Source organism: Babylonia areolata, chromosome 23 (assembly GCF_041734735.1).
Source record: "Babylonia areolata isolate BAREFJ2019XMU chromosome 23, ASM4173473v1, whole genome shotgun sequence".
NCBI lineage: Eukaryota > Metazoa > Mollusca > Gastropoda > Neogastropoda > Buccinidae > Babylonia > Babylonia areolata.
This window is the reverse complement of record NC_134898.1, coordinates 16,607,926-16,610,425: the sequence shown is the minus strand read 5'-3', so window position 1 is coordinate 16,610,425 and position 2,500 is coordinate 16,607,926. Positions and strand designations below refer to the sequence as shown.

General features: G+C 41.3%; 1 protein-coding gene across 1 annotated transcript in view; it reads right to left on the bottom strand.

Annotated features, from left to right (window-relative positions):
* The window catches only part of LOC143297999 (BTB/POZ domain-containing protein 6-like), a 49,860-nt gene extending 49,052 nt beyond the window's left edge, over positions 1–808 (bottom strand). Inside the window, exon 1 of the mRNA XM_076610642.1 lies at positions 578–808. The gene's annotated coding sequence lies outside the window, so the exon portion shown is untranslated. The remainder of the gene's footprint in view (positions 1–577) is intronic.
* Positions 809–2,500: the final 1,692 nt, after the last annotated feature.

Genomic DNA, 2,500 nt, shown 5'->3' with positions numbered 1-2,500 from the left:
GAGAAGAGGAAGGAGATGATAATAATAATAATAATAATAATATAATAAGAAGAAGAAGAACAACAACAACAACAACAACAACCAGACGATGATGACGATTATCATGATGGAGACAGAAAAAGAAACACAGACGGAGGGAAAGAAAGAAAGACAGGAGAGAGAGAGAGAGAGAGAGAGAGAGAGAGAGAGACAGAGAGACAGAGAGAGTAAGAGAGACAGAGAGACAGACAGAGACAGAGAGAGACAGAGAGAGACAGACAGAGACAGACAGACAGACAGAGACAGACAGAGACAGACAGAGACAGACAGAGAGAGAGACAGACAGACAGAGACAGAGAGAGACAGAGAGAGAGAGACAAAGAGAGAGAGACAGAGACAGAGAGAGACAGAGACAGACAGACAGACACAGAGAGACACAGACAGAGACAGAGAGACAGAGACGGAAACAGTCACACAAATAAACAACCGTAGAGACCAAGGCATGCACACAGAGACAGATCGAGATCGTAACAACTGTATACAGAACAACCGCAACAGTATTGACGAAAGAAGAAGAAGAAGAAGAAGAAAAGCTTACCTGAGCAGAAAAAGGACCAGTAGTAAGTGAGCTGTCCCTCACTAATAACTCCTCTCTCTCTTGTTTACATTCAGACGTACATGTATACCAAACCAACCACAACCAGTGTGTGTACTCCAACGACAACGCGATACAAAAAGCTATTCGGTTCAACTGACATGGGCTGACGTCATTTGCAAACTCTATATGAACGCGCACTCACTCACACACACACACACACACACACAAGGGTGTGGGTGGGGAGTTGGAAGGGGAAGGGCGGGGAGAGGGGGGATGGGGTGGGGTGGTGGTGTCGGGACAGGAAGGGGAGTCTATAAATAGATACATTGCGGGAGACAACTGGGTGAGTTGAATGCTCGGCGTTTGGTTCGGAGGACAAAGAATTAAAAGTCGGTAACTGTAACTTACAAGCACACATCACTGTTGGCTTAAGTAGTACGGATGATTAAAGAAAAAAAAAAAAACAAGAAACACACACAACTGACCTCTACTTTTTTTTCCTCTTCAGAAACCGATTTTTTTTTTCTGTATCCAAACAAAGACGAGACATATATTCATTCATGCACACACGTGACAATGAGACACCTGACAATTGACACTTGAATTTTTTCTTTCTTTTTTTACTACCGTGTCATTAAGTTAGCCAAAAAGATCTGTTGACATGGACAGTGAGGTAGTAGGCTACAGACAGAATCTTGCAGCTAACAAGGAAGTAGGAATATAGATCACTGAGGAAAATTCCGTTCTTTGTCAGCTACGGCCGGACAAGCGAATCAATAATGATCAGGTCAAACTCAGTAAGAAAAAAAAAATAAAGAAAAAAGAAATTCGCAGAGAGAGAGAGAGACTTACAGAGATACAACGTAACAGAGATGTAAAAGGACAGACATGTTGAAAGGCCCAAACAGGGATTTCCATTTATAGATGTATGCATCGTTACGTTTAGTTACACCGCTGGTATGAACATGTTTTTGGTTGTCCTCTTGATTTCATGATTCATTTTCTTTTTATATTATTATTATTATTGTTGTTGTTGATGATGTTGTTGTTGCTGCTGCTGTTGTTATCATTATTATTATTATCATCATCCTGACTCACTTAAATATGAGTAACTATTTAAACCAACAACATTTCTGTCTCACATACGTACACACGCACGCACACACAAACATGGACACACACACACACACATACACGCAAATACACACACACACACACACACACACACACACAAACGGCATGTACATACACAAGCGTGCTTTCTTTGTCTGTCTGTCTGTCTGTCTCTCACACACCAAATCAATCTCTCTCTCTCTCTTTCTCTCTCTCTCTCTCACACACACACACATACAAACAAAAATATCACACACACACACACACACACACACACACACACACACACACACACACTTTTTCTCTTTACTCGCACATAAGTCGATGAACCAACAACAACAGCAACAATAAAAAAAAAAAAAAAAGCCAGCAAACATATCGAACCACCTGCAGAAAAGTATACACACTGCCTTGCCTGCTACAGTGTACAATTACAAGATCATAATTAAATGTCGTGTTGCTTCTATTGTTACTTTTCGTTGAGATAAAAAAAAAAAAAACAATAAAAAAAACAACAAAAAAACAAACAAACATGGATGCATAAATGTGCAGGAAATATAGCTTGGTGAAAGACACACAGCGAGTTTCCAGTTTGAATGTGTGTCTTGTGTGTGTGTGTGTGTGTGTGTGTGTGTGTGTGTGTGTGTGTGTGTGTGTGTGTGTTTGTTTGTGCATGCCGTGCGTGCGTGTGCGAACGCGCACGCGCGCGTGTGTGTGTGTGTGTGTGTGTGTGTGTGTTTCTCTGTCTGTCTGTCTGCCTCTCTGTCCGTCTGTCTCTCTTTCAATCTGACTGTCTCTGTCTGTATGTTT